Here is a 9,457-nt window from a genome sequence, read left to right as displayed (position 1 = left end):
CCCTCTCTCTCCGCTCCCCCCCTCTCTCTCTCTCCTCTCTCTGCTCTCCCCCCTCTCTCTCCGCTCCCCCTCTCTCTCGCTCCCCTCTCTCTCTGCTCCCCCCTCTCTCTCTCTCCGCTCCCCCCCTCTCTCCGCTCCCCCTCTCTCTCCGCTCCCTCTCTCTCTCTCTCTCTGCTCCCCCTCTCCGCTCCCCCCCTCTCCGCTCCCCCTCACTCTCCGCTCCCCCTCACTCTCTCTCTGCTCCCCCTCACTCTCTCTGCTCCCCCTCACTCTCTCTGCTCCCCCTCACTCTCTCTCTCTCTCTCTGCTACCCCTCTCTCTCTCTCTGCGCTCCCCCTCTCTCTCTCTCCGCTCCCCCTCTCTCTCCACTCCCCCTCTCTCTGCTCCCCCTCTCTCTCCGCTCCCCCCTCTCTCCGCTCCCCCCCTCTCTCTCTCTCTCCGCTCCCCCCTCTCTCTCTCCGCTCCCCCCCTCTCTCTCTCTGCTCCCCCCCTCTCTCTCTCTCTCTCTCTCCGCTCCCCCCCTCTCCAATTCCAATTCAAATGCTTTATTGGCATGAAAGTTTACAGAGAACCATATTGCCAAAGCTTACATCGCAAAAAGGTACAGTTTTCCAACATTCTGTAGGTGTCAATCGATTTGACATTTGTTGGGTACATACAATATTACTTTTAAACAATATTAATTTTAAACAGTCTTTCTACTTCATTTGGTACGTTCAATATTAATTTTAAACAGTCTTAATTTTAAACAGTCCTCAGGTTGTGACATGTTGTTACATATTTGGCCCCAAGGTATGGTCTGTCTCCTTCTCCTCGGACTAATCTCAATTTTGACAGGTCATCCAATTCCTTGAAATCTGGGGTTGTTTGGCTTAGCTTGTTGAATAATATGTTTCTTGATGTGTTGAATTTTTCGCATTTTAGGAGGAAATGCATTTCTGTTTCAACCTCGCCGGCCAGACATTGATCGCATATTCTATTCTCTCTAGGCTGCCAGGATTTCTTGTATCTGCCTTTTTCAATTTCCAGTTGGTGGTCGCTTAGTCTGTATCTGGTGAGGGTCTGTCTCTGTTTTGTGTCTCTGATGGTCGTGAGGTAGTCTGCCAGTTTATATTCTCTTTTTAGGGCCCGGTAACATTCTAATCTGCTTTGGCTTTCGGTTATTTTGTTCCAATGTTCCAGGTAGGTTTCTTTGCATTTTTTAATGATTTGGTTCACTCGGATTGGTGTTTGGACGGCTGTGTTGGTCTGGGGCTGGTCAGGGTCCGGCTGAGTACTTAGTTTCAGTAGCAGCTGACTCAGGGGACTCTTTTCTGGGTTTAGCTCTTGGGTCTGAAAGGCTTTGAAATGAAGGGTGTCTGGGGAGCTAGATTTGAGGTGATTTAGGAAGTTTAGTGCTCGTTTTTGGATGTTTATTATCAGTGGGTGTCTGCCTAGTTCGGCTCTGCATGCATTTGTTGGCGTTTTTCTTTGGGTGCGAAGGATGCTTCGGCAGAATTCTGCATGTAGGGCTTCTATTGTGTGTTTTTCCCATTTAGTGTAGCTTTGGTGATTTAGCGGGCCCCATACTTCACTACCGTACAGTGCAATGGGCAGGATTATGCTGTCAAATATTTTGAGCCAGATTTTGATTGGGATTTGGATGTTGTAGAATTTTCTTTTTATTGCATATGGGGCTCTTCGGGCTTTTTCTTTTAGTGCATTCACTGCTATGCTGAAGCTCCCTGATGCTGTAATAGTTAGACCAAGGTAGGTGTAGCTCATAGTGTGTCCTATAGTGGTATCACTGAGGGTAAACTGGTATTTGTTTTCCTGACATCTGGGCCTTTTTTGAAAAATCATGATGTTGGTTTTCTTTAGATTTACTGTTAGAGCCCAATTTTGGCAGTAAAATTTGTCGAGTAGGTCTAGTTGTTGCTGTAATCCCTGTTCTGCGGGAGACAGCAGAACCAGGTCGTCCGCATAGAACAGGGATTTCACTTCTCCATCCAGGAGACGGAGACCTGGTGACTCGCTTTGCTCCAGTATGTCTGCTAATTCATTTATGTATATGTTGAACAGGGTCGGGCTCAAATTGCAGCCCTGCCGGACGCCTCTTCTCTGGGTGAAGAAATCGGTGCGTTTGTCTCCAATTTTGACCCCGCATTTGTTTTTCAGATACATTGATTTAATAAGGTCATAGACTTTGCCCCCTATTCCACACTGAAGAAGTTTATAATAGAGCCCTTCGTGCCATATAGAGTCAAAGGCTTTCTTGAAGTCGATGAAACAGGCGAATATTTTCCCATTTTTTGTTTGGTGTATATGTTTTTCAATGAGGGTGTGAAGGGTATAGATATGGTCGGCGGTGCGGTGTTTTGGAAGAAAGCCTATTTGGTTTTTTCTGAGGATATTATGTTTGTTAAGAAAATCAAGTAATCTACTATTTAGAATACTGCAGAATAACTTCCCTAGACAACTGTTGACACAGATGCCGCGGTAGTTATTTGGGTCTGATTTGTTTCCACTTTTATATATGGGGGAGATTAGTCCTTGGCACCAGATATCGGGAAAACAGCCTGAACGTAATATGATGTTGAATAATTTGAGTACCGCACCCTGCATCTCCATATTGCTGAACTTGAGCATTTCATTTTTGATGTTGTCTGGGCCACAGGCTTTCTTTAGGTGGAGAGATTTTGTTTTTGTGGCCAGTTCTTTCCATGTGATTGGGGAGTCTAGAGGGTTTTGGTTGTCTTTAATTGTTGCTTCTAATGTGTGGAGTTTTTCTGTGACCTGATGTTGACTTGGGTTTGTTTCGTTTATTGGGATGTCTTTGTAGAGGTTTTCAAAATGTGTTCTCCAGATGTCGCCATCTTGGATTGGTAATGCTTGCAATTGTGTTGTACTCAGGTTATTCCACATTTCCCAGAATTGTTTTGGATTGGTGGAGTTTTCAATTTCTTCGAGTATTTTGTGGGTATAGTTTTGTGTTTTGTTCCTAATGGTGTGTTTATATCTTTTGAGGGTTTCATTGTATCTAGTACGTAGGTCCGGATTGTTTGGTTGGCGATGCTTTTGGTTTGATATTTTTCTCAGGTCTTTTCTGGCATTTTTGCATTCGTGGTCAAACCATTTCTTATTTTTATTTTGTCTTTTATGACGCTTCCTCTTCTGTTTCACAGGTCGGCTTTTACAGCTGCCTCATGGAAGATCATATTTATATCCTCTATGGCCATGTTTACACCATCTCTGGTGATCTCGTATGGGTTTTCTTTAAATTTTGATATTTTACTTGGGAGATCAGGTGACTTTAGTGCTGTGATGAATTTTTCTCCACTGTCTGGGGCCCATCTGTATGTCTGGTTTATTTTATGGAGCTTACTGGGTTCTTTTTTTGTGTCTGTAGTTTGGGCAGAAAGTTTAAGGTACATATTTATTTGGTTATGGTCTGAGAGGGGGGATTGCTGCCTGACAGTGAATGAGTTGATATCGCAGGGGTCCAGGTCAGTGATTGTATAGTGCACCACACCAGACCCAAGAGTTGAGGAGTATGTGAGTCTCCCTAGGGAGTCCCCTCTGAACCTACCATTAACTATGTACAGGCCTAAGGCTCGGCAGAGTTGCACTACCTCCCTACCGCTTTTATTTATTTCACGATCAAGGTTGTTCCGATTTGCGATGACTGGTGTGACATCTAAAGGGGTCTGGCCAAACACATGGTTGTTTCCCTGTGGGTCTATGAAGTCAGGTTCACAACCTCTCTCTCTCTCTCCGCTCCCTCTCTCTCCGCTCCCTCTCTCTCCGCTCCCTCTTTCTCTCTCTCTCTCCGCTCCCTCTCTCTCTCTCTCTCTCCGCTCCCTCCCTCCCCCTCTCTCTCTCTCTCTCCGCTCCCTCCCCCTCTCTCTCTCTCTCTCCGCTCCCTCCCCCTCTCTCTCTCTCCGCTCCCTCCCCCTCTCTCTCTCTCTCCGCTCCCTCCCCCTCTCTCTCTCTCTCCGCTCCCTCCCCCTCTCTCTCTCTCTCCGCTCCCTCCCCCTCTCTCTCTCTCTCCGCTCCCTCCCCCTCTCTCTCTCTCTCCGCTCCCTCCCCCTCTCTCTCTCTCTCCGCTCCCTCCCCCTCTCTCCGCTCCCTCCCCCCCTCTCCGCTCTCTCCGCTCCCTCTCTCTCCGCTCCCTCTCCGCTCCCCCTCTCTCTCTCTCCGCTCCCCCTCCCTCTCTCTCTCCGCTCCCCCTCCCTCTCTCTCTCCGCTCCCCCTCCCTCTCTCTCCGCTCCCCCTCCCTCTCTCTCTCCGCTCCCCCTCCCTCTCTCTCTCCGCTCCCCCTCCCTCTCTCTCTCCGCTCCCCCTCCCTCTCTCTCTCCGCTCCCCCTCCCTCTCTCTCTCCGCTCCCCCTCCCTCTCTCTCCGCTCCCCCTCCCTCTCTCTCTCCGCTCCCCCTCCCTCTCTCTCTCCGCTCCCCCTCCCTCTCTCTCTCCGCTCCCCCTCCCTCTCTCTCTCCGCTCCCCCTCCCTCTCTCTCTCCGCTCCCCCTCCCTCTCTCTCTCCGCTCCCCCTCCCTCTCTCTCTCCGCTCCCCCTCCCTCTCTCTCTCCGCTCCCCCTCCCTCTCTCTCTCCGCTCCCCCTCCCTCTCTCTCTCCGCTCCCCCTCCCTCCCTCTCTCTCTCCGCTCCCCCTCCCTCCCTCTCTCTCTCCGCTCCCCCTCCCTCCCTCTTTCTCTCCGCTCCCCCTCCCTCTCTCTCTCCGCTCCCCCTCCCTCTCTCTCTCCGCTCCCCCTCCCTCTCTCTCTCCGCTCCCCCTCCCTCTCTCTCTCCGCTCCCCCTCCCTCTCTCTCTCCGCTCCCCCTCCCTCTCTCTCTCCGCTCCCCCTCCCTCTCTCTCTCCGCTCCCCCTCCCTCTCTCTCTCCGCTCCCCCTCCCTCTCTCTCTCCGCTCCCCCTCCCTCTCTCTCTCCGCTCCCCCTCCCTCTCTCTCTCCGCTCCCCCTCCCTCTCCGCTCCCCCTCCCTCTCTCTCTCCGCTCCCCCTCCCTCTCTCTCTCCGCTCCCCCTCCCTCTCTCTCTCCGCTCCCCCTCCCTCTCTCTCTCCGCTCCCCCTCCCTCTCTCTCTCCGCTCCCCCTCCCTCTCTCTCTCCGCTCCCCCTCCCTCTCTCTCTCCGCTCCCCCTCCCTCTCTCTCTCCGCTCCCCCTCCCTCTCTCTCTCCGCTCCCCCTCCCTCTCTCTCTCCGCTCCCCCTCCCTCTCTCTCTCCGCTCCCCCTCCCTCTCTCTCTCCGCTCCCCCTCCCTCTCTCTCTCCGCTCCCCCTCCCTCTCTCTCTCCGCTCCCCCTCCCTCTCTCTCTCCGCTCCCCCTCCCTCTCTCTCTCCGCTCCCCCTCCCTCTCTCTCTCCGCTCCCCCTCCCTCTCTCTCTCCGCTCCCCCTCCCTCTCTCTCTCCGCTCCCCCTCCCTCTCTCTCTCCGCTCCCCCTCCCTCTCTCTCTCCGCTCCCCCTCCCTCTCTCTCTCCGCTCCCCCTCCCTCTCTCTCTCCGCTCCCCCTCCCTCTCTCTCTCCGCTCCCCCTCCCTCTCTCTCTCCGCTCCCCCTCCCTCTCTCTCTCCGCTCCCCCTCCCTCTCTCTCTCCGCTCCCCCTCCCTCTCTCTCTCCGCTCCCCCTCCCTCTCTCTCTCCGCTCCCCCTCCCTCTCTCCGCTCCCCCTCCCTCTCTCTCTCCGCTCCCCCTCCCTCTCTCTCTCCGCTCCCCCTCCCTCTCTCTCTCCGCTCCCCCTCCCTCTCTCTCTCCGCTCCCCCTCCCTCTCTCTCTCCGCTCCCCCTCCCTCTCTCTCTCCGCTCCGCCTCCCTCTCTCTCTCTCCGCTCCCCCTCCCTCTCTCTCTCTCTCCGCTCCCCCTCCCTCTCTCTCTCTCTCCGCTCCCCCTCTCTCCCTCTCTCTCCGCTCCCCCTCCCTCTCTCTCTCCGCTCCCCCTCCCTCTCTCTCTCTCCGCTCCCCCTCCCTCTCTCTCTCTCCGCTCCCCCTCCCTCTCTCTCTCCGCTCCCCCTCCCTCTCTCTCTCCGCTCCCCCTCCCTCTCTCTCTCTCTCCGCTCCCCCTCCCTCTCTCCGCTCCCCCTCCCTCTCTCTCTCTCCGCTCCCCCTCTCTCCGCTCCCCCTCCCTCTCTCTCTCTCCGCTCCCCCTCCCTCTCTCTCTCCGCTCCCCCTCCCTCTCTCTCTCCGCTCCCCCTCCCTCTCTCTCTCTCTCCGCTCCCCCTCCCTCTCTCTCTCTCTCTCCGCTCCCCCTCCCTCTCTCTCTCCGCTCCCCCTCCCTCTCTCTCTCTCCGCTCCCCCCCCTCTCTCTCCGCTCCCCCCCTCTCTCTCCGCTCCCCCTCCCTCTCTCTCTCTCCGCTCCCCCTCCCTCTCTCTCTCCGCTCCCCCTCCCTCTCTCTCTCTCCGCTCCCCCTCCCTCTCTCCGCTCCCCCTCCCTCTCCCTCTCTCTCTCCGCTCCCCCTCCCTCTCTCCGCTCCCCCTCCCTCTCTCCGCTCCCCCTCCCTCTCTCCGCTACGCCCCTCCCTCTCTCCGCTCCCCCTCCCTCTCTCTCTCTGCTCCCCCTCCCTCTCTCTCTCCGCTCCCCCTCCCTCTCTCCGCTCCCCCTCCCTCTCTCTCTCTCCGCTCCCCCTCCCTCTCTCCGCTCCCCCTCCCTCTCTCTCTCTCTCCGCTCCCCCTCCCTCTCTCCGCTCCCCCTCCCTCTCTCTCTCCGCTCCCCCCCCTCCCTCTCTCCGCTCCCCCCCTCCCTCTCCGCTCCCCCTCCCTCTCTCCGCTCCCCCCCTCTCTCTCTCTCTCCGCTCCCCCTCCCTCTCCGCTCCCCCTCCCTCTCTCTCCGCTCCCCCTCCCTCTCTCTCCGCTCCCCCCCCTCTCTCTCCGCTCCCCCTCTCTCTCTCTCTCCGCTCCCCCTCTCTCTCTGCTCCCCCTCTCTCTCCGCTCCCTCTCTCTCCGCTCCCCCTCTCTCCGCTCCCTCTCTCTCTGCTCCCCCCCTCTCTCTCTCTCCGCTCCCCCTCACTCTCTCTCTCTCTCCGCTCCCCTCTCTCTCCGCTCCCCCTCTCTCTCTCCGCTCCCCCTCTCTCTCTCTCTCCGCTCCCTCTCTGTCCGCTCCCCCTCTCTCCGCTCCCCCTCTCTCCGCTCCCCCCCTCTCTCTCTCCGCTCCCCCCCCTCTCTCTCTCTCCGCTCCCCCCCTCTCTCTCTCCGCTCCCCCCCTCTCTCTCTCCGCTCCCCCCCTCTCTCTCTCCGCTCCCCCCTCTCTCTCTCTCCGCTCCCCCCCCTCTCTCTCCGCTCCCCCCTCTCTCTCTCTCCGCTCCCCCCCTCTCTCTCTCCGCTCCCCCCCTCTCTCTCCCCGCTCCCCCTCCCTCTCTCTCCGCTCCCCCCTCTCTCTCTCTCCGCTCCCTCTCTCTCTCTCCGCTCCCCCCTCTCTCTCTCCGCTCCCCCCCTCTCTCCGCTCCCCCCTCTCTCTCTCTCCGCCCCCCCCTCTCTCTCTCCGCCCCCCCTCTCTCTCTCTCCGCTCCCCCCCTCCGCTCCCCCCCTCTCTCTCCGCTCCCCCCTCTCTCTCTCTCTCCGCCCCCTCTCTCTCTCTCTCCGCTCCCCTCCCTCTCTCTCCGCTCCCCCCCTCTCCGCTCCCCCCCTCTCTCCGCTCCCCCCCTCTCTCCGCTCCCCCCCCTCTCTCTCTCTCCGCTCCCCCCCTCTCTCTCCGCTCTCCCCCTCTCTCTCCGCTCTCCCCCCCTCTCTCTCCGCTCTCCCCCCTCTCTCTCCGCTCTCCCCCCCTCTCTCTCTCCGCTCTCCCCCCCTCTCTCTCTCCGCTCCCCCCCTCTCTCTCGCCGCTCTCCCCCCTCTCTCTCGCCGCTCTCCCCCCTCTCTCTCGCCGCTCTCCCCCCTCTCTCTCGCCGCTCTCCCCCCTCTCTCTCGCCGCTCTCCCCCCTCTCTCTCGCCGCTCTCCCCCCTCTCTCTCGCCGCTCTCCCCCCTCTCTCTCGCCGCTCTCCCCCCTCTCTCTCGCCGCTCTCCCCCCTCTCTCGCCGCTCTCCCCCCTCTCTCGCCGCTCTCCCCCCTCTCTCTCTCCGCTCTCTCCGCTCTCCCCCCTCTCTCTCTCCGCTCTCCCCCCTCTCTCTCTCCGCTCTCCCCCCTCTCTCTCTCCGCTCTCCCCCCTCTCTCTCTCCGCTCTCCCCCCTCTCTCTCTCTCCGCTCTCCCCCCTCTCTCTCTCCGCTCTCCCCCCTCTCTCTCTCCGCGCTCCCCCCTCTCTCTCTCCGCTCTCCCCCCTCTCTCTCGCCGCTCTCCCCCCTCTCTCTCGCCGCTCTCCCCCCTCTCTCTCGCCGCTCTCCCCCCTCTCTCTCGCCGCTCTCCCCCCTCTCCCCCCTCTCTCTCGCCGCTCTCCCCCCTCTCTCTCGCCTCTCCCCCCTCTCTCTCGCCGCTCTCCCCCCCTCTCTCTCGCCGCTCTCCCCCCTCTCTCTCCCCCCTCTCTCTCCGCTCCCCCCCCCACTCTCCGCTCCCCCTCTCTTTCTCCGCTCCCCCTCTTTCTCCGCTCCCGCTCCCCCTCTCTCTCTCTCGCCGCTCTCCCCCCTCTCTCTCCCCCCTCTCTCTCCGCTCCCCCCCCCACTCTCCGCTCCCCCTCTCTTTCTCCGCTCCCCCTCTTTCTCCGCTCCCGCTCCCCCTCTCTCTCTCTCTCCGCTCCCCCTCTCTCCGCTCCCCCCTCTCTCTCCGCTCCCGCTCTCTCTCTCCGCTCCCGCTCCCCCCTCTCTCCGCTCCCCCCCTCTCCGCTCCCCCCCTCTCTCCGCTCCCGCTCCCCCCTCTCTCCGCTCCCCCCCCTCTCCGCTCCCGCTCCCCCCCTCCCTCTCCCCGCTCCCTCCCTCCCTTTCCCCGCTCCCTCCCTCCCTTTCCCCGCTCCCTCCCTCCCTCCCTCTTCCCGCTCCCTCCCTCCCTCCACTCCCTCCCTCCCTCTCCCCCCCTCCCTCTCCCCCCCTCCGCTCCCTCCCTCCCTCTCTCCGCTCCCTCCCTCTCCCCGCTCCCTCCCTCCCTCTCCCCGCTCCCTCCCTCCCTCTCCCCGCTCCCTCCCTCCCTCTCCCCGCTCCCTCCCTCCCTCTCCCCGCTCCCTCCCTCCCTCTCCCCGCTCCCTCCCTCCCTCTCCCCGCTCCCTCCCTCCCTCTCCCCGCTCCCTCCCTCTCCCCGCTCCCTCCCTCCCTCCCTCTCCCCGCTCCCTCCCTCCGCTCCCTCCCTCCCTCTCCCCGCTCCCTCCCTCCCTCCCTCTCCCCGCTCCCTCCCTCCCTCTCGCTCCCTCCCTCCCCCCGCTCCCTCCCTCCCTCTCCCCGCTCCCTCCCTCCCTCCGCTCCCTCCCTCCCTCCGCTCCCTCCCTCTCCCCGCTCCCTCCCTCCCTCTCCCCGCTCCCTCCCTCCTTCTCCCCGCTCCCTCCCTCCCTCTCCCCGCTCCCTCCCTCCCTCTCCCCGCTCCCTCCCTCCCTCTCCCCGCTCCCTCCCTCCCTCTCCCCGC

This window comes from Somniosus microcephalus, chromosome 13 (assembly GCF_052327205.1).
Source record: "Somniosus microcephalus isolate GS21.2 chromosome 13, FLI_Smic_1.0, whole genome shotgun sequence".
Classification (NCBI taxonomy): domain Eukaryota; kingdom Metazoa; phylum Chordata; class Chondrichthyes; order Squaliformes; family Somniosidae; genus Somniosus; species Somniosus microcephalus.
This window is presented reverse-complemented; position numbering follows the sequence as displayed.